General features: G+C 60.3%; 1 protein-coding gene across 1 annotated transcript in view; it reads right to left on the reverse strand.

The window, feature by feature from the left end:
- Nucleotides 1-27,236, reverse strand: part of LOC117646195 (5-hydroxytryptamine receptor-like) — a 153,839-nt gene that overhangs the window by 73,931 nt on the left and 52,672 nt on the right. The window contains exon 2 of the mRNA XM_034387001.1: nucleotides 13,159-13,226. The gene's annotated coding sequence lies outside the window, so the exon portion shown is untranslated. The remainder of the gene's footprint in view (nucleotides 1-13,158; nucleotides 13,227-27,236) is intronic.

Raw genomic sequence — 27,236 nt, forward strand, 5'->3', positions numbered from 1 at the left:
CGCCCCTCATTGTCCGCCCCTAACACACGCAGCCACACGGGGTTAGTGGTTTCCACTAGTGAGGGGGTCGAAAAAGTTAAAATTAGCTATACTGACAAAATTGTACAGAAACGCTCACAGTAAATGCTGATTGTTTTGTGTTTTTTTAGGCACGAAGTAGCCTTATTTGTTCATAAGTTGGGACGTATTTGGACAAATGTAAGTTATGCACAGGTTTGTGCATAAATAAGGTGCAATTTTATGAATATTTGAGCACAATTCTAATATGTGCATTGATTGTTCATTGCTTACGAATCTGTCGAAAATATGGACAGCAAAGGTACTTAAACATTGTTGAAAAGAGTGAGACCCCAGCCATCGCAAAAACGACAAGGACAAGGAGAGACTGTGCCTCGGCTGTTCGTGACTGGAGGTGCTTTGTCCCCCCGGCAGCCCGCGGTATTCAGAACCGGAAAAAGATTCGCTCCAAACTCGGAATGACAATGCGGCCCAACTTTAGAGAGTAGCAGCGGGGAAGATGCCCAGCACCCGGTTGTACTGCAAAATTGTAATTCCGAAATTAGCGCTGTCCGTATTGACCCGTAGCATGCCTGCGGTTGTACACAATTGTCATGAATCTGTTGGTGTTGCTTCATTTTATTTTTCGCAAGGGAAAGACATGTTGTCTGCTAGTCAGACGCAAGGCCAAGGGCAGCAAGGCAACTGGGGATGCATATCGGGCCGCTTAACAAACAAACCATGAATATGCGGCGTCTGCATTCATCACGCGATGCGGCCATCGCCAAATAAATTATTCCTTTCCCGGTTTGGAGCCGGCGTTGGCTGGGCCGCGGCGTTGCTGTGTGAGTTCGCATGTTGTGTGAGTTTGCGGAAGTGAGGGTAAAGGACGGCAGATTATCGCAAGGTGCGTGGATGGGCCATCCTGCATGAAGGTCCTTTGAACTCGCGGTGTCGTAATCAAGAGGGCCACAGCCAGCCAAGCAGCCAGCCAAGCAGCCAGCCCGGCGCCGGCAGCAAAGAGGGGTGGGGGAGAGGCTTTGGCCTTGCGACCACTAGCCCTCTAGTTTGCTTCCAGGCACTGCTGAGCAAACGTGGTCGGGCGGGACGGGGCGGGACGGGGCGCGCCAGGCGATGCAGAGTCAATGCTGCATATCCCATGAGGTGGGCCGTGCTCGCGGCACTCTGCTGCAGTCTCTCTTTCTCCGTCTCGCTCGCACAGCCGCGGCGAGCCCTGCACTGAAAAACCAAACGTGGTCTAGACCGCACCAACTGGTGTGGTCAAATGGATGCCATTTTGACCACACCAGCTGGTGTGGTCTAGACCACGTTTGGTGCCTTTGGTGTGGTCTAGACCACACCAAACGTGGCCAAACGTGGTCTAGACCACGCCATACGTCGTCAAACGTGGTCTAGACCACACCAACTGATGTGGTCAAAATGGCATCCATCTGACCACACCAGTGGTGCCGTCTGGACCACGTTTGGTTTTTCAGTGTGCCAGCCGTGCCCCGTGGAACCGCGGTCGCGTCACGGGAATGGGCGCTCAACAGCGTTGCAGAGGAAAGCGGGAAAGTGGGGAAGGCGCCCTGATGCTTGCGGTGCACCTACACGGCAAAAACGGTTCCTGGTTTTCCCAGGAACTCCCTGGAAATCGCCTGTACCCTTAACATAAGCTACCAGGGAAAACCAGGAAGCGTTTTGGCCGTGTGCATCTCAAGGAACTGGGTGTGTATTGGAGGCGGTAGTACAATTACTTTTCTTTTTTCGTGCTGGAACCCATTTCCGTTGCCTCACACTTGCTCACTCTCTTCGCAGTTCACCCGAGTTCAACCCGGTGCGTCTGCAAGGGGGTTCACTCACTTACTATTACGCGTTCTGTCCCTCTTGAACTCACTGTCAGCACGGCAAAAACATTTCCTTGTTTTCGCACTTAGCCTTTTGTGACGATTTTGCATTGCGTTCCTGGGAAAACTGGGAACCGTTTTTGTCGTGAGTCCAAAAGGAGCAACAAGAACAGAACGATGGTAAAAAGCCGCGTAATAATTGAGCGACCCCAAGCCGGAAACAGCGATGGTATCCCCGGGGTGCGGCTAGTCCTCGTCGGCATGGTGGTGTCATCACAGAACAGGAAATTCGGCCGGCCGGAGACGCGCAGGTCGCACATGGGGAGCCGAGCGTCCCAAATGTTCCTACCACCGGATGTGTCAACTACACTTGGAAGCAAACAGGAAGCACCGGACTCGGGGTTGGAGCCAGGCGAGGCGGGCAGAGGATCTGCCGCACTTCTCTCCGTTCTAGGAGCAAAATGTCAATGAAAAGCTTTGGAACGATTCCTTTGGAGAACCTACCTTTCAGCTAGCACACTGTTTGGATTATAGTCCGTTTCTTTTTGCTTGGCCGGCAGCGAAACGGGCGAGTGGTGAGGTCTTGCCGTGCATGGAACAGCCGTGTTTTATTGCATCCGGGAAATCGAATCGGGGAACAGTGGATGGTCCAGATAAACATTGGCATCATCGCTGAGACGGCTTGCCGGCTCTCCGTTGGGATCTCTGCCTCCGGGGGCACGGCGAGCATGGCGACCAGGGCGGGGCCCGGCCGGCGCGGCGGCAAAGCAGGGGCCCCGGGGCATGGCGAAGGCTCCAGGGCATGGATAGGCCAGGCCGGGCCGGGGCCAGACCCGGGGACGAGGTTCCGAGACCGCGGCCCGGCGGCCCGGCCCTCTGCTTTGAAGGATGGCGAGGCAGAGCGAGGCAGAGCGCGAGGCGGCGGCGGCGACAGCTCGGAGTTATGTTTGAGTGTACGTCACGCCGGGGCGGCCGGGGCGGTCGGGGCCCGGGCCGGAGAAGGACAAGAAACTTGGCTCGCGGATCAGGGCCTCGGGGAATGGAAGGGGCGACACACACTCACACTCGCGACAGCGAGCCCGCACATGACACCACCAAATCTTTCACTAGCGGCGTCACCGGCAGAGACGTTTTGTCGTTTCAATTTGCCGTCTCGAGCCGAGGCCGCGGCCAGGCCGGGGCCTCGGCGGAGCGATACGACGGGAAACAGTCAGCGCGATACACTGTACACTTATTGAGAAGGGGAGCAGGCGGCCCCCAGACACCTTACTCTTTCATGAATACACGCACCAACACACGCACACAAGAGGCCTTCGTAGCCCTGGGGGATGTATCCACTGCGGTGAGCGGGCGGCCCTTGCACAATTTATAACTTTAGTCCTCCCGGCACTAAAGAGCGAACGCCTCGGCCTGCGTCGTGGCCGCTCCCTTGCGTGCCCGAGTGCCGAGTGGCGCCGAGTGGCGCCGAGTGGCCAGCGCGCTCCAGTTGGTCCGCGAGGCAGCACGGCCCGGCACGGCCCCACTTGGGACTAATGGTGCGTTTGGAAAGTCCGGCGATCGCCAATAAACAGCGACTAGGTTGGTTTCCGCGATGATGGCGCGTTGGCGGGGAAAAAGCGCGGTGCGAGGCTGCTCCGTAGCCACGCCGCACACGGCCATGCGGCCCCGCCTGGGAAACCGCAGACCCGGAGGGCCGCAGGGCCGAAAGAAAGAACGCTCCGCTTCATTCCCCCACTAGCCAGAGCGAGCTAGAGCGAGCTAGCGCCGCCCGCCACCAACTTTCCCCTTTCCCAACTTCTTTCTTGAATTTTGACGGCGTGCTCGTGGCGCCGTGAAATCAGCAACGACCTAATCAGGTCCTGGCGGGCGTCGCTCGGGGCCGCTCGAGGCAGGCATGCAGCCATTCCCGCGCTGATTCCTCGTACGTTCCGATCGAGCGGTGCCGGGGAGAGGCTGGCCGGGCCCCTCAACCACGCGCCGGCCTTCGCTTCGGCGGCGGTCGGTGCCAGCCAAGCGGGCGCTATAGCTGCAGCGGCCACCCACACTCGGCCGCACTCAGCCCGCACTCCACCCGCTCGGCGTTACTCGCTGGTCAAGGTTAAGGGCCGATAAGCTTGACAAAGTTGCCGACATGCAGGCCTTCGGTGCGCCTTGGTGCGCCTTCAGAACGCCTTCGGTGCACCTTGGTACGCCATCGGAACGCCTTCGGTGCGCCTTGGTACGCCTTGGTTCGCCTTCAGAACGCCTTCGGTGCTCCTTGGTACGCCATCGGAACGCCTTCGGTGCGCCTTGGTACGCCTTGGTTCGCCTTCAGAACGCCTTCGGTGCGCCTTGGTACGCCATCGGAACGCCTTCGGTGCACCTTGGTACGCCTTCGGAACGCCTTCGGTGCGCCTTGGTACGCCTTGGTTCGCCTTCAGAACGCCTTCGGTGCGCCTTGGTACGCCATCGGAACGCCTTCGGTGCACCTTGGTACGCCTTCGGAACGCCTTCGGAACGCCTTCGGAACGCCTTTCTGGCGTTGGGGCGCGCCTCTCGAGTGTCAGCCTAATTAATGGATGACGCCTCGACCTGCGACACAAAATCGGCTAAGGGAAAAAACTTTCTTGTCGGGGCCGCGATCTCCGCTGCTTTCCCGCCACCGTCCCTCCTTTCTCTTTTTCCCTCCGGAGCTTTATCTCCCGTCCCCCTTTTATTTCGGAGCTGATTGATAACCTGCAGAGTGTGCTTACTTTACTTAGTAATTAAAGCGCCTCGATCGCTGCGAAAAAAAAAACTCACGCCCCCCGCCGCCTGGCGCGCCAGGAGGATGATGCCGAATCCGGCGCTGTCTCTCTTGCACCCTCGTGACGTCCTGCGGGGGAGTGAGAGAGAGACAGACCGACGAGACACTGTGCGGAATCGCTTCACCGGAGTCAACGGAAGGATCGCCCGCCCGCCAGGGGTCCATCGCGCGGCGGAGAGCCGCCGGCGGGGTTCCAAACTGGCCCGGTTCACGATGATTAGTCACGGAGCCCATTAATAAACAATAAGATTTCGAAGAAAAAAAGAGGCTCGCGCAAAGTGCCAACATCACAATGATGAAGCCGTTTCCTGATGGTGCGTCGCATCGCTCACTTGAAGGGCGCCGCGTCAGGTGGCGCGGACAAGCCGCGACAAGCTGCGCTCCACTTTTGTAACGCTGGACACACTGAGAGGCACCTGCACATCGAGAGGACAGGGGAAGAGGAGACTCTTCCCGGTACTGAGTTTCGTTCGAGGCCACATTCTTTCGTCATGGAAACCAGTTCGATACCCCCCTGCAACAAGCAACTATCTACGCCCACTGTCTCGATAACCGACTATCTACGCGCGCTCTCCCGACAACCGGCTATCTACACGAGCTGTCTGGATAACCGTCTATCTGCTTTCTCCACCTCGCGAGATTGAATGCTTTTATTTATCGAACCAATTAAGTTGCCCTCGCAAAACCTTTACCAAAACTTGTCAAAAGTTTGTCAAAGCAAGATTAAGTATGGTTTAAACGGGTCGCTTTAAGTGTCATGGAGAAAAATACTTCGTTATACGACAACCCTAACCTCGCTACGATGTTGGATAGTCGGTTATCCAGACAGCCCATGTAGATAGCCGGTTGTCGGGAGAGCGCCCGTAGATAGTCGGTTATCGAGACAGTGAGCGTAGATAGCTGCTTGTTGCAGGGGAGTATCGAGTTTGAAAACAAAAGATTTAGAAATAACCAGGATTTACGGTTAAAAATTAATATCAATTAAATTAATACAAGTTAAAAGCAGAGTGGTTTTTTGGCGCGTGTGTGATGTGTTTCTTTATCATTTTTCTGTGAGTGATTGCTTTGACCGCGTTCGATTGTCGCGGCGAGTTCAACGGCCGTTCAATGACACGTTAACTTTCGTTGGCACACCTGGCGGCAGTCTGGCGGCGAGTCTGGCGGCGGTCGGGGCGGCCGGGGTCGGCCTGGCGACGTTCCACGGCCGAAGCGGCGAGGCCTCGGGCGAGGCTAGGTCAAGACGCGCCCATAAAGTGGCCACACCACGTGACGCCTCCAAACTCGGCTTGGGCCGATTGGCAGACCGATGGCAGAGCCGAGCAGAGCGGCCCCCCGGGGATGGCCTCAGGGCGAGCCTCAGGGCCGAGGCGCCGAGGCCTGATATTCCGACAGACTGTATAATTCATAGGAAAGCCGTATGTGAGCGAGGCAGGACTGCGGGATTGGGGGATTGGGTCGAGTGATGCCCGCCAATGCTGCGGGCCGTTCGGGCAGGTCAGCACTTTAGAAGGCCGAGGACGTGCGGGTGCCTCGCCAGGCCCGAGATACCGAAACAGCGCCGTAACCCAGCCAACCCAACACGCCGGCAGAAGCATCTGAAAAAAAAAATACTAAACGCTAGCCTTAGGGCCAATCAAAATTTCGCGGCGGCGCAACCTGCGGACGAAAAGAAAAGGACTCGCCGGCCTCCTGGCGTTGAATCTCGTCTTCCACTCCAGTGAGTGGGGCCGCAATACTCGTGTCAAGGACAACAACAGCAGTAGTGCCAGCAACAACAACAACAACAACAACAACGGCACTGTGCTCTTTTTTGGGGCCGACGAGAGGCAAGGCAAGTGGTTGCCGGCCTCGTCCCGGCCACCTGCACCGCCCGCCACGGCGCGCCACTGCCAAACAGAGCAATGCCTCATTTTCCCATCTTCCCACATGTATAGTTTCTTTTTCCTTTTTTGTGTTTGCTCGACGAGAGGACTTTCTTTGTTTCCCTCCCCCCCTCCTCTTTTTACGTTGTGCTCGCTCTTTTGATGGCTATCACGCTAGCTGGGCGTCAAAGCGTCACGCTGCTGTGGCCACCTTCAAAACGGCAAACACACACAAACACCGGCCCGCAGGCCGCACAGCCCGGCGCAGCCGCACACAGACGGGGAAACCACCCTCACACACAACTTGGCGCGCAGAGTAAGCACCACCTTTGCTTGAGCAGAACCAACGCGCCGACGCGCCGAGGGGACCGAGCTGGCAGTCCAAGTTGGACTGCAGCGGCCTCGTCCACCGCGCGGCGCTCCTTTGCGAGATAACGCCAGACGAGCGACGCAAAACGCGCCCATCCGCCGGCCGTAAAAGGCGCGGAGGGGGGGAGGGGAAGTCTTCGACCTCCATGAAGAAAGACAGCGCGTGACGACGGGGTTGATTCGCTAACACGCCCCCACCTGCGCCCCGCGTGGCCCCGCGTGGCCCCGCCCCGCAGTGCGCCCTCTCCTTTTATTTTTTACAATGCACTCCGCGCCGAGCGCAGCACCACCCCTCACCACCGCCAGGTCCAGAATCGGCCTGGGCAAGGAGGTGAAGAGTTGCCCTTATTGCCCGCTCGCAAGGCGTTGTTTTTTCTACTGAGAGTCGTCTTTTGCGTATCTTTCAGCCACTGCAAAAAAAAAAAAAAAAAAACCACAACGAAAGTACAGAAATTTCTGGCAAACTTTTATCAGGTTTTTATTGTAGTTTCAAAGTACAACAATTGTTGTACAAAGTACAATGGAGCCGGCATGACGAGTGCTGTGCAGTCCAGGCCTCGTTGTGGTTTGTACGATTCTCGTTGTACTTTCTACAATCCCCGTTGTTTATTGTACAGTTTTTATTGTACAGTTTTTGTTGTACATTTGTTGTACTATTCACACTTTTTCTTGCAGTGAGGCGGTTTTCTGAGTGCCAAAAACGGGGGGGGGGGGAGGGGCTCCTTCCCCTGTTTCAATCCGCCCCAGTCGAGGGGGTAACGACTTCGGGAATCCGGCTGACAGCAAATTGGTAATCCGTAATCCGGATAACCCGAAATTTTGAGGTAATCCGGGAAAATTTTGAGGTAATCCGGGGTAATCCAGCTAAATCCAAAGGTAATCCAGGAATTTTTTTGTTGTAATCCGGAGGTAATTTAGGGGTAATCCGGGGTAATCCGAGGTAATCCTTAATCCGGCTGACACGAAATTTACCAATCGTTACCCCCTCGGCCCCAGTGCAGCCGCTGCACAGGGCCCAGGTACGCACGCGTCACGGGGTCGGGTCGCGCGAGGGGCGCAAAAGACTTCTCTTCGTTTTCGCTCGGTTTGACTGAACGCGGCCAAATAAAGGCGGCGGGTAATGGACCGGTCTGTCGGCCCGGCCGGCCGGCGGGCCGAAGGGCTGCGGCTCAATTTTCCGGACTGACAGGAATCAAATTAGAGGCCGGCGGGGCAAGGTAAAGGGGAGGGGGGGGGGAGGAAAAAGCGCAGTGAACAGAGCGAGAAATAACCAGCCCACACACACCAACGCGTTTAACTGCCATCACGAAGCTGCAGGTGCGCGCGCGCGTGTGTGTGAGGGAGAGAGAGAGAGAGAGAGAGAGAGAGAGAGAGAGAGAGAGAGAGTAAAAGAGCGGGAGTAAGTCTCCGTGTACGTGTGTGTGTGTGTGTGTGCGTGTGTGTGTGTGTGTGTGTGTGTGTGTGTGTGTGTGTGTGTGTGTGTGTGTGTGTGTGTGTGTGTGTGAGGGGGAGTGTTTGTGTACACTCACCGCCGTCACAAAATTTAATCACGATGAGATTTCACGCGCCGAGCCGCGAGCTTGTGTCTGTGTGCCGAATGCGATGTATCTCTCTCCCCCCCCCCCCTCTTCGTCCTCCAGGCCATCACGTCCGCTGTCTGGCAGCCATCTCGAGGCGGAGCGCGGAGCGAGGCGCGGCGCCTGACAGTGGGACAGATTTGCAACGGCGGTGTCAAACAAGCCCGCCCCGCTTCGGAACGATTCCCCAATTTTCTCCAATTCTGTTCCGATTCCGTTGTCGTTTTGTTTTAACTGTAGCTCCCATGTCATCTCAATTTGAAGTTTATTGAATTTCTAGCAAAGTACTGGAATGTCTCTGTCATTTTGAACGGATTGTCGATGATTAGATTCACCCCCACGCGCCATGAGCAAGGCCTGTTCGCAGTGTGCACGAGAACCACGGTTGCGGGACGCGGCCGGCCGATGCGCACGAAGCGCACACGTCAGAACGTCAACGGCGACGGCAGGGACTGTCATTCACCAGTGTAGGCATTTTAACCAGCCGTTCGACACGATTCGTTCATTAAGCCCTGAAAGCGCCCTTGTACTTCCTGGGGAAACCCGCGCGGCACTGGGACACGCCAGCAGGCACGGGGCAGCACGTTGACACCAGACGCGGGGCTCGTTTCGCTTTGCTTTATTTCCTGACCACCAATTTCCCGTCTTCATCACGCTGAGAACACTCGTCGTGAATCATCACTCAGAGAGAGGGAGGGAGAGAGAGAGAGAGAGAGAGAGAGAGAGAGAGAGAGAGAGAGAGAGAGAGAGAGAGTAGGGCGGAGCGAGGCGGCGAGGTGGATGGAGACCAAGTTGCCGGGGCCTCTCACCGCACGCCCCATGCGCCGCACCCAAGCACGCTCGAGACGCCCTGCTCCTCACCGCCTCCAAGCCCGGCGGCCCGGCGGCCCGACGGCCTGGCAGTAGTGCCAAGTCATCACCGCCATCGGGCTGGGGCTGTGCTGTGCGCCTCCGGGCCTGCGGGCCTGCGGGGCTCGGGGCCTCGGGGCCGTGCAACACAGTGTTGTTGCTAATCTCCTCCGCCCTCTCAAATCCCTCTCGGCACTTGCTGCACGGCCTGGCGGCCTGAAGGCCTGGCGGCGACAGGCGCGGCAAGCGGGCGGGGCACAGTGCGGGGCAGAGTGGCACAGTGCAGGGCGCGGGGAGAGGGCTGGGCGAGCAAGAGCGCCTGCAGCCGGGCGGCTAGGCAATCCGCCGCACTGCCGCGCATCAGCGCTGCCTACCCTGCAGGCTGACTGGCAGGCGGGAAGACCGAGCTGGCGGCCATTGTCGGTCCATGGTGCCGCCGCGCTGCGCCCGCCGCCGTCTGACCACGCCAGGCCGCCAGCCGGCAGCCAGTCCAGCCTGTTGTTTTAGCACGGGGAACTCTCGGGGGCACTCCGGCCTCGACTCCGGCCTCGACTCTGGCCTCGACTCCGGCCTCGACTCCGGCCTCGACTCCGGCCTCGACTCCGGCCTCGACTCCAGCACGTTCCCGAAGGTTGACAGAGGCCGCGGCGTGGCGGCGGGGCTGCGGACAGGCTGCCGCGTCCACCGTCGCAGTAAATGAGGGCCCAGTAATCATGCCGTGCCGTTTGAGCGCTGCCGGTGGCACACCGCACAGTGAGCTTGAGGACCGACGCTGGCGACCAAAACTCTAGACGCGTTTGGAGCTCCACAGTCGGTAAATAGTACTCGAACAGAACGTGTGGCCCCACCAATGGATTCCTCGTTCGGAGAGCAATTCATTGGTGGGGTCACACGTCCGGTACAGTTCCATCTGGAGCTCAAAACACGTCCGGCATTTTGACCACCTCCACCGGTCTTCTGGCCCAACGTGCACCCGTGGACCTCGTCGACGTCCTGAAGCCGGGCCGCCGGGCCCCGGCCGGGAAAGAGATTGGGCCGTGCGAACGCAGACGGCCGCGCCATCAGGCCGACACCGTCGTCGTCATCATCATCATCATCACGGTGGCGCGCCATGGCGGTGCCGTCATTGCGGCCGTATTAATCACCGAGGCGGCACGTGCAGGCCGCGCCGGCCGCGCAGCCCTAATCTGCTACGCGCACTAAGCCTCGCGCGGGCCGTCCTGGGCTAGAGCCGCCGCGCCGCGCCGCGGAGCAGAAGGGACGAGCAAGAGGTGCGTCATTATGAGTGGGAAAGTGGACCAGGCCGGCATCCGCGCGACCCTTTCGGCCATTCCGCAGTGGCGTGGCGGTTGTTTGCCCGTTTTCCGCGGTGTGCATTTGTTGTTCAGTCATGGCGCGCCATGGCGGTGCTCTTTGTGTGCGAGTGTGACAGCGCCCCTCGGGGCCCAACTGCCCGCTGCCCGCCCGCCCCGCTCGTTCCGCCCGGCGACAAGGTCGGAGGGCCCCGCGCTCATCAAGGGAGGGCGGGGCGGGGCGGGGCGATTAGCTGCCCTGTCATTCAGGCGGACGCACTGCACGAAGGCGCACACGAGTTTCCTCTCCGGGGCTTACCGTCATTCGTCCCATCCAAATTGACGCGAGGCGACACTCCGAGCCGCGCCCAGCCACGCCAGCGGGGCCGAGGCCGTGTCCGAGGCCGTGGTGGAGGCCGTGTGGAGGCCGTGTGGAGGGCGTGTGGAGGCCGTGGTGGAGGCCGTGTCCGAGGCCGTGTCCGAGGCCGTGGTGGAGGCCGTGGTGGAGGCCGTGTCCGAGGCCGTGGTGGAGGCCGTGTGGAGGCCGTGTCCAAGGCCGTGTGGAGGCCGTGTCCAAGGCCGTGGTGGAGGCCGTGTCCGAGGCCGTGGTGGAGGCCGTGGTGGAGGCCGTGTCCGAGGCCGTGTCCGAGGCCGTGTCCGAGGCCGTGGTGGAGGCCGTGGTCGAGGCCGTGTCCGGCCGTGGTGGAGGCCGTGTGGAGGCCGTGTGGAGGCCGTGTGGAGGCCGTGGTGGAGGCCGTTACCAAGCGCCATGTCCGAGGCAGCGTCCGAGGCCGTTTCCAAAGCCTTGCCCGTAGTCGTGTCGTTCTCGTGACGCGCGCGTCTGCCTGCCCCTCTCTCTCCCTAAAAAAAGGGCGCTGCCGCGCGGTCAAAAAACGAAGAGCGAGCAAAAATGAAGAGGAGCGACTGGTTCCAATCGCGCGCAGCTCAGCAGCAGGCAGTACATGACTTCCGCTCGCCGACAGTTTCCATTAACAGCCGAGCGACGTGGCGTGGCGTGCCGGATTAGGGCACAGCGGCTCAGCACGGCACGGCACGGCACGGCACGCCACGGCACGCCACGGCACGGCAGGGATGGATGTCAATTTTTGAGGCAGACGCGGCGAGCGGCGCACACTGTGCACACCGTGCACCGCTCCGGCGCCGCGACGCGCCGCCCGGTCGCACCGGGCCTATGTGTCCCAAATAACGATCCCGCGGTTTTATTTCCCGCGAATAATGCGAGCCGCTCATCTCGCGGGCCTCATTAAAATAGACCCGACTCAGTGAACGCACCGCGTGGTGTGTGTGTGTGTGTGTGTGTGTGTGTGTGTGTGTGTGTGAGTTGGTGTGCGTGTGTTGGTGTTTGTGGGTTGGTGTGTCGGATTCTGTGTGTGTGTGTGGGCGTCTGTGTTTATGTGTGTGTCTGCGGCGGGGATGTTCCCCAGCGCATTGCGAGATCGTGAGCGGCCGAGAGCAGTTTGCAGCGAACGGAAAGAGGAGGCACCCACAAAATGTGCGACTTGCTGGCTAACCCCTTCGAGAGCGACAGACGGCACGGGTGGCCGTCTTGTCCGGAGCAACAGGTCGTGGTGGTGCGCGATTGCCGCGCTGCGGTGAGAAAAGTACACCCCCGTGCGGCCCACTGCTGAGGCATCGACATCCATCGGACGGGGGTTTCACTCCCAGATTATCATGCTCAATTGAAACAACTGGCCAGTCGGCGTGGCTCAAAGCCAAGCCAAAGTGTCCTCTCCTTACCCTTTATGTACTTTTCTTCCCCAACTTACGTCTACAAGTGGAGAGTCAGTCCGTGAGTCATACCGCATCCAACCAAGAAAGAGAGAGAGCGAATTTTCTTTATTCTTTGAAGGGGGGGGGAGAAGGTAGCTATACCTCCACTCCCGCCAGGTCACAGTGGGTCAGAAGACCAGTGGACCAAAATTCTGGACACGTTTTGAGCCCCAGAGTCGCTAAATGGGACTCGAACCGAGCGCGTGACCCCACCAATGGATTCCTCGTTCGGGGAGCATATCCATTGGTGGGGTCACACGTTCGGTTCGAGTCCCATTTAGCGACTCTGGAGCTCAAAACGCGTCTCGAGTTTTGGCCGCCTCGGCCCGAGTCGAGTGCCTCGGGCCGGCCGGCCGCCACGGACGAATCACGCCACCTAAATCAGGAGGTTAGCGAGCACGGCGGGGCGGGGCGGCGGTAAGTGGGCGGAGGAATTTAAAGGGGGGTGGGACTTTTAAGGTGCGGGGGCTAAATGGACAAATAAAGGGGAGAGGGAAAGAGGTAAGAACAGCAGCTGCACCCCGCGCCCCGCCTCACCCCGAGCACGAGCCCCAATTTATAACGCTGGCCCCTCTTTTCATTCTGGCCTGGAGGGATAGGGGGGGAGGGGGGCTGCAGGTGGCTGCAGCGGCCTAACCCTTTTATGTACCGCCCTGCCCCTCACTCACACACACACACACACACACACACACACACACACACAGCGGTGGCAGTAAAACCAAGCGCGGCAGCGAGCTAAGGGGCCCGGCTCGGGCCAGCCCTGATTAGCGGGAACTAACTTTTCCCTACCGGAAGCTGGGCGCATTCTCTCTGCAGTGGGGCCACGCCGGCGCGTGGTGGTCAGCAGCACCCCCGTCCTGTAAGCAGACACACCGTTAGGAACGTGTAACCGGGGTATGCAAATATTAAAGTCCTCAAGGTGAGTACGACCGCGGAGTGGAAACACATAGCAAACAGGGTTTTTTTTTTCCTCCAGCGAGGCGAACGAAACTCATTTGTTTGTTTCATCTCGACTTAGACTTGCTGCCCGCTTCCCCCAAGAAGGGCGGAAATGAAATTATATCAGAGCAGGAAAGATAAACAGAGCCCGCCCCTTTCTATCCCTGCCATACGGAAAAAAAAGCATGAAACAAAAAAATTACATTTAAAAACAAGCCGCGCGACCCACAAAGAGAAAAGTTCTAGATCTGCAGAATTTCATTACAACAATTATACACGCCTCGAACAAATGAGCCGGCGTGCTTTGAGTGCTTCGGGTCTGCCGCGCCTCCCCGTCGTCTACCTGGACGCTGGACGGAGCGGGCGCCGTCAGGACGATCTGCGGCCACGTCAGGGGAGGGGAGGGGGCAGGGGCGCACCCAAGTTTCATCGGAAACGGATATCCGCCAATATATATACTAGGACGATTGGACATGTCGACTTGAAGCCAGCCAGCCAGCCAGCCGGGCGGGCGGGCAGCCGGGCGGGCAGCCGGGCCCGCCCACTCCAGCAGCAACACGCAGCGCGAGGCACGGCCAAGCAACCAACACAAAGTGCATCCTTTGTCCCTCACACTGGAACTGAGCCGTACCTCATCAACAATTTTTTTTTCCAATCCAAAAAGTAAAAAAATTAAAAAGAGATAAGTTTTGGAACTAAAGTCTTTTTGAGAGCACTGCGTAATCGACTGTTTCCCTTGGTGCTTGCTGGTTGACGGTTTTGTCCTATTTTTCATTTTCCTTACGTTTAATCCCGCTTTAAACCGAGAAAAGGCAGCGCCGAATGGTGTTGTTTCACGAAATCGACTTGGCGAGGGGCTTTATTCGAGAAGCTGACTGAGGTCACGACAAGGGAAGTAAATCTTTGGACCGCAGAAAAAAAAAGATATAACAAAAACAACAAGGCCGTGCTTTTAGCGCGAAGGCACAAAACGTGCGTCGCGGCGGTCGAGGCGAAGTGTGGCGGCATATTGTGTTGTTTTTCAATTCCGAGACGGCGAGCCCGGCGAGCCCGGCGAGCGCGGCGCCGCCAGCTGCGCAGTCCTTTTATGGCTCGGGGTGCGAACGATGGCCGCAAAGACGCAGCCAGCCAGCCAGCCTTGAGACAATAAGCGGATTGTCATTCCGAGTGGAAAGCGACGAGTCCTTCCGGAGTACATCCGGAGCTCGTCTTGCTCTTATTCTGCAGGTGAGAAAGGCATTTCGGCGTTCCGGCTTAGGACTGCCTGCCGGCTGGCTGCCCGCCGGCTGCCTGCTCGGGCTTCCCGCCAGTCGAAGAGGAAAGCCGAAACAATATCCCGCTCGCTTCTTTAAAAGCGCCAAGAAATGCGCGTCGGCCGAAAGGCGCGCCGAACAATATGAGTTGTTGCCAAGTCCATAGCGCGTCGGCGTCCACGGCCTCGTCCACGGCATGGTTCACAGCCTCGTCCACGGCCTCGTCCACGGCATGGTTCACAGCCTCGTCCACGGCCTCGTCCACGGCATGGTTCACAGCCTCGTCCACGGCCTCGTCCACGGCCTCGTCCACGGCCTCGTCCACGGCCTCGTCCACGGCCTCGTCCACGGCGCTGCCCGGTGCTCCAAGCGGCACACAAACGAGGAAAAGGGAGCTTTGTGCTCGGCGCCAAAAAGAACCCCTTTGTTTGCCCTCCCGGGAGAGATCTTTCTAAGGGCTAATGCGAATCGACGATTCCCATTAATGTAAGAAGTCACCCGTTTTCGGGGTCCTTTTTGCGCGTGTTTTTTTCCCTCTAATGCGAGACAGCAGACTTCCTTGCCCGGCTCTTTTAGCTTTTGGGAGCGAGATGAACGAGTTTGATACACGGCCGTGTCCACAGCGGCCAGCTGAAAGTAAATAAAGAGGACCGCGCTGCTCTCCCCGAGGAGACCCAAGAGAATGTTTAACAATAGTGCGGCGATCCGACCGCGAGTCCACCAGCCCCAGGGCCCCAGAGCCGCAGGGCCCCAGAGCCGCAGGGCCCCAGAGCCGCAGGGCCCCAGAGCCCCAGGGCCCCAGAGCCGCAGGGCCCCAGAGCCGCAGGGCCCCAGAGCCGCAGGGCCCCAGAGCCCCAGGGCCCCAGAGCCGCAGGGCCCCAGAGCCGCAGGGCCCCAGAGCCGCAGGGCCCCAGAGCCGCAGGGCCCCAGAGCCCCAGGGCCCCAGAGCCGCAGGGCCCCAGAGCCGCAGGGCCCCAGAGCCGCAGGGCCCAGAGCCGCAGGGCCCCAGAGCCCAGGGCCCCAGAGCCGCAGGGCCCCAGAGCCGCAGGGCCCCAGAGCCGCAGGGCCCCAGAGCCGCAGGGCCCCAGAGCCGCAGGGCCCCAGAGCCGCAGGGCCCCAGAGCCGCAGGGCCACCCAGGAGGCTGAGAGTCCTTTCCGTTTGCTCTGTCTCTCTCGCGGTCATACCGGACGCCCTATGAGTGCGAGGGAAACAGAGCAACGAAAACGACTCTCTGAACCAGCCTGCGGGGCACTGCGAGGGTCGCAGCAGGCGCAGCAACCGGAAGTCGGTGCCGTCACGGCCAGGAGGGGCCACGCGTAAACGTATCTGCCGCAACGAGGAACATTTTTTTTTTTGCTCCTTTTTCGGAAGAAGGGCTAGCCGTGTTGTGCGCGTGCGCGTAACAAGCGGGCGAAACACGGAGAGGTGTTCGCAGCGTTTTGCAAGCTCGTTTTAAACAGCGGTGTCGCGTTGCCCCGGGGCGCCGGCACAAGGAAGCGGAAGGGAGAGAGAGAGAGAGAGAGAGAGAGAGAGAGAGAGAGAGAGAGAGAGAGGAGAGAGAGAGAGAGAGAGAGAGAGAGAGAGAGAGAGGAGAGAGAGAGAGAGAGAGAGAGAGAGAGAGAGAGAGAGAGAGAGAGAGAGAGAGAGAGAGAGAGAGAGAGAGAGAGAGAGAGAGAGAGAGAGAGAGAGCTCCAAATGCCAGGCCCACCCAATAAGGTGGCGACGGAAAACATTAAGGGGGCGAACACGATCTCGCAGGCAGACAGATAATGATCGGGGAGCACCAGTCGCAGAGCGGGGCGGGGTGGGGTGGGGTGGGGCGGGGCTGGGCAGGGCGGGCCTCCGAATCAGGCCCCAACCACTCGGCCGCCTTTACTCGCATTAAGCAGGTCGCCAAGCACTCCCCAAAGAAAGAGGAAAAGGGAAAAGAAAACCCGAGGCTCTTTGGAGCGGGCAGCGGGCAGGCCCGAGGGACGCACACTGGTCTGGTCACACAGTGGTCACGCAGTGGTCACACAGTGGTCACACAGTGGTCACACAGTGGTCACAAAGTGGTCACACATTGGTCACACACTGGTCACACACTGGTCACACAGTGGTCACACAGCGGCCCAGCAATCATAAAACGAGGCCCCTTCCGGCGCCATGCACACCGGCCAACAAAAGTACTACTATGTAAGAAAGCGGACGCTGGAGAAGGAGGAGGGTGCGGTCTCGGAAGCGGGGTGGGTTTGGAGAAGGCGGGGCGGGGCGGGCTGGGGCGGGGCGGGGGGGGGGGGGGGGGGGGGGCACTGCCCACCGCTACAGCTGCTCAAGTCCCGGTCCGTTCCGATCAAATTAATATCCCTCGGCGCGCAGGGCAGGCAGGCAGCGTTCTACCTTGATCCGCGAAACCAAGTAAACATTTTCTTCTCTCTTTCTCTCTCCCTTGCACTCCGCGCTCTGCGGCGATGGCCCCACTCTCCCCGTAACAAGCTCGCCTCGCCCCGGCAAGTGATCATTCCGCCGCGGTCCAGTGATGGCGGCGGAGACGAGCGAGAAAGAGAGAAAAAGGTGAAATGGGGCAAAAAGAGAGGTCGGAATGGAATAAAGGGTTTGCTTGCCCGGGGCAAGGGCTTTGGGGCCGACGAGCCTCGGCGACGTCGCGGAGACAATGAACGGGACCGCGGCGGTGCATCGCGGCGCATCGCAGTGCACTGTCCGCCTGTCTGTCTGTGCCTGTCCGTTAGACTGTCCGTTTGGCCGTCACGGTTCTCTTTTTGTCTGTCCTCCCTGGTCGCTGGCGCGGTGTTTGCGGGCGGCGGGTGGTCAGTCTGCGCGCGCGCGCGCGCGCGCCCACACACACACACACACACACACACACACACACACACACCACGGCAGGCGCGCGCACGCCTGCATTTGAAGACGGGAATTAGTCCAAGACACGACCGGCTCGGCTTGGCTCGGCTGGCCGGCCGAATCGAGCGGCTAGACCTCGACGGGGCATTTGTCTCGAGACGGGGAGAGGAGGGAAGGGGAGCTACACGCTCGAATAAAAGGCACACTGCGGGCAGTCTGTTCTCCGTCCCTCTCGCACCTCTAGGGGAGCAGGGTCACTAGAGGGCGAGAGAGACGGAGCGACGCGAAAACCCGCGACTGCCCGAATGAGTCGGCCAGCGCGGCGCAGAGTCGCATAGACACGCCATTGGACGCAGACCGTTGATTGAAACAAATGACGCGTGCGGCAGGCGAGCCTGTGCGTTGCTGTGCGTGGAACTACTCACGCTGCTAATGCCGCGACCCAGCCCCAGCGAACCCCGACCCGACCCGGCATGACCCGGCGCGGCTCGGCACGGCACGGCTCGGCACGGCACGGCTCGGCACGGCACGGCCGGCACGGCATCGGCACGGCACGGCACGGCTCGGCACGGCACGGCTCGGCACGGCACGGCTCGGCACGGCACGGCACGGCTCGGCACGGCTCCCAATCATGCCTCGGCTCGCAACAAAACGGCAGCGCGCGCGGCCGCGGACGGCGCACCGGCCGGCTCATCTCTCGCCTTATCGCTCTCGTTTCTACTCCCGACCACTTCCCACTTCCCCTTTCTCCCCCTCCCCCTCTCACCTCGCGCCAGCCTCGCGTGAGCCGCACGAATGCATCCCCGCGTTATTCCGGACCCACATAATTCGCAAAGCAAATGAGGCACGTTCCGTCTCCGGTACGTCGCCGCCAACACACACACACACACACACACACACACACACACACACACACACACACGAACACACACACACACACACACACTAACACGCACACGCTCACGCACACACACAGTATGGCAGCGCCCCGAGCGATTCGCGTGCTGACAAACACGCGTCACGCGCGGGCGTGGCATCTCAGGGCGTGGCGTGGCGGGATGGGGCGGGGCGGGCCGGGGCGGGGCGGGGCGTGCGTGACCGAGCGTGACGCCGCCAATTATTCGTACCCGTTCTCGCGATCTTGTTGCGGAGTGGCAAACAAGCGGCGGCCTTCGGGAAGGAAGCGGCGAAGCGGCCATCAATCAACTCCAAAGTTTGGCGACGCGTACTAAATGCCAGGCGTGGCGCGGCGGGGCGCGGCGGGGCGTTCATTCCGTGCCGAGACAAAGAGGGTAGGCGGTATCGGGCGGCAGCACAACTAGTGCATCACCTTGAGCCCTCCCCTGCCCCGCTCCACCGCGCCTCGCAGCGGTGGCACATCCATCCCTTGCGCAGCCGCACAGTCCGCTCGGATTAATCTTGACGGACAGATGCGGATCCTCTGGGCTCGTGGCGTCGGGGCGTGGCGAGGGCGTGGCGGGGCGTGGCGTGGCGGGGTGTTGCGGGGCGAGGCGTGCAGATTGATTTTCAGGTCAGGCTTGCCCGCCGCCGCTCAACAAGCGGAAATCGGCGAGACACCTCGAGGAGGCAACGCCATTTATTGGCAACACGACGCCCCCGCCCCCTCGCACACACAACCCCCCCCCCCCCCACACACACACACACACGAGCGCGAGCGCGCAAGCCGCACACTTCACACGGGTAGTGACAAATGGGCCAATCAGTGGGCTCTGCAGGCACCGCCCGTCACACCTGTTCCCGCCCCTCCGACCGCACAGTCCGCACAAGTCCGCACCACACCGGCCGACCCACCGACCCGGCCCCGCCCCGCCCCGCCCCGCCCCGCCCGTCCGGCTCGGTTCCAACCTATTTGTAAAACTGTTTCGTCGGCCCTTGCACTCGGAGGAGCTTGGGGGCGACTCGACCTGGTGGTTTTCCATCGGGGTGGGACAGCCCGGCGCAGGGTGGGGTGGGGAAGGGCGGGGCGGGGCGGGGAGGCGCGCGGTGGGGCGCGGCGGGGCGCGGCGGGGGCCTCGTAATTACAAGCAGGCGACTCCTTAGCATATTCGGCAATGCGCCTCCCCCCCCCTCCCCCCCGGCCGTCCTTTTCAGCCCTCCAGGCCCCAGACGGAGGGAGGGAGAATGGAGTGATACTGGAGCAGAGCGCCCCAGTCACGGCGGAAAACGGGACAAAACTATCACGAGAGCGGAGGAGGGAGAGAGAGAGAGAGAGAGAGGGAGAGAGAGAGAGAGAGAGAGAGAGAGAGAGAGAGAGAGAGAGAGAGAGAGAGAGAGAGAGAGAGAGAGAGAGAGAGAGAGAGAGAGAGAGAGAGAGAAGGAAAAAGAGAGGGGCCGCGCAGTTCCAGCGGACGTTTTCTTTTTATATTTCTGGCGAGTTGCTGCCTGCATTCAAACCCCTGGCATTCAGCGCAGAAGCCCGCCGACCGGCCGCGAGAGCCGCGAGTGGTCGCCGTGAGACGGGTGCCGATCTAAAGGCGTACAAAATCTCCCCGTCGTATTTTTATTTTCCGAGGTTCCTCCGCCAAGCTCATGTTTGCCGCCGCCCAGCCACCCGGAGACACGCGTTCGCGCGCTGAAATATTTTTCTCCCCGACATTACTTTACCGCCGCCGCTCCACCGCGAGGGCTTCTCCTCTTTTTCGAACCTCAAACGCGGTGTTTGCTCTCCCTGCCTGGCTCCGGCCAGAACGGCCGCACACACTGGCACCAGGCCTCGCGCCGCCGCGCCGCCGCGCCCCAGCGTATCGCCCCGCGGCAGGCAGCTAAGTAGAGCGGGCAGCAGCGCAATAAAATATTTCGACCTTCGTCGGCCCGCCCCGCCCCGCCCCGCCCCGCCCCGCCTCGGGGTTAGGCCCTTGTGACCGGCTCGTATTTCACAGACACCATCGACGCCACCGCGGTTCTTGGCCGCGCCGCACCCCGCTAGCGCCGCTACACCCGCAGGGGCCGCAGGGGCCGGGCCAACCGGCGGTCCGTACCGAGGCGCCAACTGAAATTCGATTCGACATTAATAATTCCCCGGCGCTGTAAATGAGCTGGTACGCGGGCCGCCTACAACTAGGCGGCGCCTCTCTGGAAAAAAATAAACTGGCGCGCCGCGCAAGGCACGGCACGGCATTCATTGGCGGTGTTTTCGTTTGGAAGGAACACCCGGCGGTGCGTTCCTTTCGTATTTATGGGCCGCGGTGTCAGGTGAAGTACCCGCGCTGTGCGCGCCCTGTCTGCGCGCCGCCCGGCCACTGCGCGGCAACTTTAAAAGCCGCGCACAAACCGCCCCCCGGTCCCCGGTTCTTTTTCCCCGGCGCGCAGCAGAGCAAACACCCGCCCTATGTCGCGGCCGGAATCCAGGTCGCAGTACTTACTTACTCGATACAGACGAGATGTATTTGCAATTCATTTTCCAGGGCATACACCACGCAGCGCAGCGCCGGGCCCGAGCGGCGCGTGGCTTCCAAACGACGGCCAGCCAGCCAGCCAGGCAGCCGCACAGTGGGCCAGAAGACCGGTGGAGGCGGCAAAAACTCCATAGCGTTTTCAGCTCCCGAGTCGCTAAACAGGACTCGAACTGATCGTGTGACCCCACCAATGGATTCCTCGTTCGGAGCGCAATCCATTGGTGGGGTCACACGTTCGGTTCGAGGCCCATTTAGCGACGCTGGAGCTCACAACGCGTCTAGAGTTTTGGCCGCCTCCGCCGGTCTTCTGGCCCACTGTGAGCCGGTCAGGCAGGCAGGCGGGCGGACGGGCGGCCCTCTCCCGCGTATCCCCGATCCAAATTGGTGGCTCCTCAAATTTCCCGTTCCCGGAAGCGCACGGGACCAAAGAGAGGTCTCGCTCTCGCCACACTCGAACGCGCACGCAGGAACGCAGACAGACAGCTCGGCTACGGCCCTCCAAAAAACTTGGTCCCTCCTTGATTCGCTTACAAGTGAATTCACTTGAATCTTTCAAGCAAATTTACAGGTGGCATGTTATCTTGGTTCAAGAAATCACTTTTGAGAAGATAGACATGTTGATAGATAGACAGACAGACGGACAGACGGACAGACAGGCAGACAAACAGACAAACAGACAGACAGACAGACAGACAGACAGACAGACAGACAGACAGACAGACAGACAGACAGACAGACAGACAGACAGACAGACAGACAGACAGACAGACAGACAGACAGACAGACAGACAGACAGCAAGGCAGGCAGACAACGCAGCGCGCAATAGACTTCGCGGGGAGCCCCTGCCAACGAGAGGGTAGGCCCTCCCGCGGCACACCCGTGAGCCAAACCTCGCCCCGCTGCCTACCTGCCGGGCGGCAAGGTGCCTGGCGCGAGTCAGCGCGCAGTGTACCAGGGTGGGGCGTGGCGGGGCGTGGCGGGGCGGGGCGGGGCATGGCGGGGCGTGGCGGGGCGGGGCGGGGCGGGGCGTGGCGGGGCGGGGCGGAGCCAGGCCGCGCCGCTGTGTGTTGCAAGGCGTGATTCAACCGGCTGGGCGCCATTAAAGTGACACAGATAAAAATTTACGCCCCGCGCGCTGTATCAGCATTCCTCTGCAGCCCCGCCAGTCCGCGCCTCGCCGTGCCTCGCCGTGCCGTGCCGCGCCGTGCCGTGCCGCTCCGCTGTCTTTGCAGCAAAGGACCTACAACATGCGATAGCCGCCTTGCGCCGTGCCTCGCCGTGCCCCGCATTCGCCGCCATGTTCGCACACACCACGCCAGCAGGCCGACGCGGCCGTCCCTCCGTCTCCCTCCCACTCACGGCCCTCACGGGGCGTCCCGTTGGGGTGCGAGAGAGACGGAGCGGTCTGCAGCCTGCAGGCACGGCGGCAGCGAGGCACAGTGAGGCGATAGCCAGCCCGGCCGGGGCTCGACGATAAGCAGACCGAGTTACGGACTTACGCGGCAAATCGGCGTGGAAATTAGAGATTGCAGGACGCCCCGCCAGCCAGCCAGCCAGCCAGCCAGACGCCGAGAACGCATCGCGGTTTCTTTCTAGGACAAAAGGGGATAGGGCCGTGCGCTCGGCCTTCGCACACACCTGCCCCACACCCCGCCTCTTCCCAACATCATTTGCCCTACCCGCCCACCCACCCGCATTCCACGTGAGCTGCCAGCCCTGGCGGGGCGGCGGGGCGGCGCTGGCGCGATGCGGCGCGGCGTGTCGGCTTGTGGCGGGGCGGCTTGTGGCGGGGCGGGGCGGCTTGTGGCGGGGCGCCGGAGCTGTGGGTGGCGGCGCGCCGTGCGACACCGGGGTGCGGTGCGGTGCCTGCCTCATTCTTATTCATCCGCCTGTTTCCTCGAAATCTCCTCTTCCTAACCCACCCCGCCACGCCCCGCCCCGCCCCCCCCCCCCCACCACGCCCGGCACTGCACCAGCATCCCCTTCTCACCTGCGGTCCGATGCCGAGCGGCCTTCAATTACCTTCTAATTGGCTTTAGCTCTCCCCCCCCCCCTCCTCTCTCCCTCTCTCTCTCTCTCTCTCTCTCTCTCTCTCTCTCTCTCTCTCTCTCCCTCGCTCTCTCCCGCGACAGTGAGGGTCGTGCCAAGTGAAGTGGAGTCGCAGCCCCTTGGTCACGGGGGGTTCGGGGACCAAACGCCACGCTGCGCAGCAGACTCATTCCGAGAGTGTCTCTTTCGTGACTCTGTCTCTCTCGCACCAATAGGCGACGCCCTATGAGTGCGAGAGAGACACGAGCGACGGAAACGACTCGCGGAATCCGTCTGCAGCAGAAGTGCATATCCTACCTCACAGTGGGCCAGAAGACCGGCGGAGGCGGCCAAAAATCAAGACACGTTTTGAGCTCCAGAGGTGCCGAACAGGGCTCGAACCGAACGTGCGACCCCACCAATGGATTCCTCGTTCGGAGAGCAATCCATTGGTGGGGTCATACGTTCGGTTCGAGTCCCATTTAGCTACTCTGGAGCTCAAAACGCGTCTCGAGTTTTGGCCGCCTCCACCGGTCTTCTGGCCCACTGTGTACCGCCACCAGCACCTTTTAGCCCTCTTAGTTCTCAAGAAGGGCCGAGAGGGCGACACGACCGCGCGGCTCGGCACGGCACGGACAGCATGGCGTGCATCACGCAGCGGGCCGAGGACAACGGGAAACGAAGGCAGCTTAGTTTATGGCCGAAGCAGGCAGGACAGTTATATGAGGGTGGCAGGCAAAGAGGGAGAAGGAGAACCAAGTTGGGCGACTTTCTCGTTAGGCTTGTCACCCCCGTCCCTCGAGCGCCGCTCTTTTTCCGGCCGAGATGGATGAGGGGAGGGGAACGAGAGAGAGAGAGAGAGAGAGAGAGAGGAGAAGGGTCCTGCACGACGCCATGGATGCGACCGGACCAAACGGTCCTGCAGGAAGTAGATTGATTGGGGACGAATAAGCCGTGTGTGGTGAATTCCGCGCCCCGCACGGCGCGGCACGCCACGCCACTGCAGGGACCAGGGCCGTAGTTTGTAGCGGCCCTCGGACGAGATGCCCAGCGGAAGGGGCCGCCATTTCGTCTTCCGACCTCCTACTCCTCTTCTTTGAACGGGGGTCGAACGAGAGGAAACAAAGCGACTGGACCGGCGGGGCCATGGCGGGGCCATGGCAGGAGGGGCCATGGCAGGACGGGCCATGGCAGGAGGGGCCATGGCAGGAGGGGCCATGGCAGGAGGGGCCATGGCAGGAGGGGCCATGGCAGGAGGGGCCATGGCAGGACGGGCCATGGCAGGACGGGCCATGGCAGGAGGGGCCATGGCAGGAGGGGCCATGGCAGGACGGGCCATGGCAGGAGGGGCCATGGCAGGAGGGGCCATGGCTAGGGGCCATGGCAGGAGGGGCCATGGCAGGAGGGGCCATGGCAGGAGGGGCCATGGCAGGAGGGGCCATGGCAGGAGGGGCCATGGCAGGAGGGGCCATGGCAGGAGGGGCCATGGCAGGAGGGGCCATGGCAGGAGGGGCCATGGCAGGACGGGCCATGGCAGGAGGGGCCATGGCAGGAGGGGCCATGGCAGGAGGGGCCATGGCAGGACGGGCCATGGTAGGAGGGGCCATGGCAGGAGGGGCCATGGCAGGAGGGGCCATGGCAGGAGGGGCCATGGCAGGAGGGGCCATGGCAGGAGGGGCCATGGCAGGAGGGGCCATGGCAGGAGGGGCCATGGCAGGAGGGGCCATGGCAGGACGGGCCATGGCAGGAGGGGCCATGGCAGGACCCTGTCGCTCCTGGCCCTCCGTTTACAGCCCGCCGTGCGAGGGAGAGGGTGCCAAGGAGGTGGCCGTCGCGGACCGGCGTAAAGAGGGTCGCCGGAGAAGGAGAATCAATCGCCAGATGAAAAAGACTCTCACTTTTTTTTCTCATCTTTCGTAATGAATGGTGACTTTGCTCCATTCCTCTAAGTCAAACCGAATCCGGTTTCCTTTTTTTCAGCGGCAGTGGTCCAGGGACAGGAATACCAGCAACACAAAAAACAACACATGACATGTCGATATGGGACGCTGCCCCGGCCTGCCCCGGCCAGGCCCGTGACGCCCAGTCTGACGGCCGGGGGAGCCATGTCAAGCAGCGCCTGTAAAGCCCGTCCCTGTCCCTCCGCCTGCCGTGCCGTGCCGCGCCGGGCAGCCCCCGCTTGCCGAGGCCTTTGTCGCGGCCCAGCAAATCCCGCTTACACCCGTCTCTCCCCACCGGTAGTGGCGGCGCGATGACTTACGGGGTATGCGCGCCGCCGCGTCGCCGCGTCGCCCCGCCCGGCCTGATATGGAGAAAGTACGTACGAGAGTCATCACACGGGCCGGGCGGCGGCAGGGCGGCGGCAGGGCGGCGCGGCGGCCACGCAGGGCAAGTGGTCTGTCAAGTTAAGGACGCGCGTCAGACGCGCGTACGCGCGTACGCGCGTCCGGCTGCGTATGGAGGACTTTTGATCTATGCATTGCATTAAAGTTGTTTAACCCGTACCTTTTTGGAAACGGGAGATGCCACGGATTCTCGTATTGCAAATAAAAGCGTGCATAGACGAATTACAAGGTTTCAAGTGACACAGGAACGGTCACACATCTCGGGCTGCATCCGGATAAATGGATTGTCGGGCTCCCATCCCTATCCCTACCACTCGTTTGCAAATCAAAACTAGGAAATTCAGGAAATTGTTAAAGACATGGATGAATTGGAGCATTTTGATGACGCGACAGTAGGTTAGGTTATGTTGGTATTATTTGCTCGCTAATGGGTTGTACAGATATAATCTATTTCCCATCTAACGTACTTTGGAACATCTTGTCACACACAGGGTTCAATCAATGGAAGTTATTTTACAAGACAAAAAGGAAAGTAGAATGAAAACCGTCAACAATTCACCAAAATACTGATTTATTAACTAAACAGCTAGTTGTTTTGGTTATGAAGGGAACATCCCAGACTCAGGACCGGCTGCTCATAATTGTTGCGACCGTTCCTGTGTCACTTGAAACCTTGTAATTCGTCTATGCACGCTTTTATTTGCATTACGAGAATCCGTGGCATCTCCCGTTTCCAAAAAGGTACGGGTTGAACAATTTAAATGCAATGGATGGATCAAAAGTCCTCCAGGGTCGCTAGCCGCAGTCGGACGCGCGTCTGACGCGCGTCCTTAACTTGACAGACCAAAGGCCACGCGTAAACTTGTTTGAAACTTGCCCCTGCTTCTTCCCCCAGCTTTCCCGCCAGCTGGTATTTCAACCAACAAGGGGGTGACGAAGAGTAGGATAACTTTGGGCTCAAACATTTCGCCGCAAATTACCTTTTTTGACGGCATCTCTTTTTCTTAGGGCCGGTGCGACACGGTGAAGAACATGCAATCATAGCGGCCCTGCGGCGGCCTTCGCACAGTGGGCCTTCGAGGCGCGGTAGCAGTCCGAACCTCTAGACGCTAAACAGGGACTCAAACCAAACCGAGCGTGTGACCCCACCAATGGATTCCTTGTTCGGGGAGCAACCCATTGTTGGGGTCACACGTTCGGTTCGAGTCCCAGTTGGCGGCTCTGGAGCTCGAAACGCGTCCGGCATTTTGGCCGCCTTCGCCGGTCTTCTGACAAGTCCACTGTGACTGTGCTTCGGCTCCCTTCGGCGCCCTTCGGTCCCAGCCGAAAATCCCGGTTACGGTTCCGGAGAAAATCTCCGCTTACGATCGTAAATCGCCCCAAATTTTCCGGTTGCGATCGGAAACCGGACCTAATTTACGGTTACGGTCGGTCACGTCCCGGTTACGATCGGACTTGTTCCGGTTACGATCGGACTCGTTCCGGTTACGACCGGACCCATTCCGGTTACGATCGGACCAGATCCGGGTCCGAGGCCGGACTCGAAGAAGCATGTCCCATGCGTTTAAGTCTCCAGCGAATTTTCAGAAACACTCCATAACTTGTGAACGGTAACTTATAATAAATTTCTGAAGTCAAAATTGGGCGTAGCTCGCAAAGTTTACCCTGTGGTCATGCATATATAACGCGGATCTCTGCTTGATGGAGCACCACAGAAGACAAACTTGATGTCTTGTGACACTTTGTACTCCGACCGGAATGGTCAGTTACGGTCGTAAACCCTTCCTGGTTACGATCGTAGTCGTAACCGGAAATGTCCGAAATTACGGTCGTAATCGTATTCCGGCCGGAATCGTATCCCGGTCGGAATCCTATCCCGGTCGTAACCGTACTCGGAACCGTAACCGGGATTTTCGGCTGGGAGTCGTCGTCCGGCCGGTGGACATCCGTAACAACGTCCTGCAGTAATCAGGGGAAAGGGCACCGCTGCACGCAAAGGGGGAGGGGGTGCCGAAGCCAATTCACAGAGTACGGCGTGAGCCC

This window comes from Thrips palmi, unplaced genomic scaffold (assembly GCF_012932325.1).
Source record: "Thrips palmi isolate BJ-2018 unplaced genomic scaffold, TpBJ-2018v1 HiC_scaffold_19, whole genome shotgun sequence".
NCBI classification, from domain to species: domain Eukaryota; kingdom Metazoa; phylum Arthropoda; class Insecta; order Thysanoptera; family Thripidae; genus Thrips; species Thrips palmi.